Source organism: Silene latifolia, chromosome Y, assembly GCF_048544455.1.
Source record: "Silene latifolia isolate original U9 population chromosome Y, ASM4854445v1, whole genome shotgun sequence".
NCBI classification, from domain to species: domain Eukaryota; kingdom Viridiplantae; phylum Streptophyta; class Magnoliopsida; order Caryophyllales; family Caryophyllaceae; genus Silene; species Silene latifolia.
The window spans coordinates 224,802,156-224,802,406 of NC_133538.1; positions in this window are offsets into that span (position 1 = coordinate 224,802,156).

Below are 251 nucleotides of genomic sequence, written 5' to 3' on the forward strand. Positions count from 1 at the left end.
GGGTAACGTGATTGGGTACATGGGCTATCTAACGTGACTTCGTTCACTTAAACCCGTCTCAACAAGTCTACGAATAACTCGATCTTACGATATCAACACGATTAGATAGCTTAGCGTAAAAATCGATATAACCCGTCTTAATTAGTCATATAAAATACGGAGTATTACAGTCTTCCCCCCTTAAAATGAACTTCGTCCCGAAGTTCGCTCATCTATCAACCTCCAAGCATCGATGTGGGTACCAAAACAGA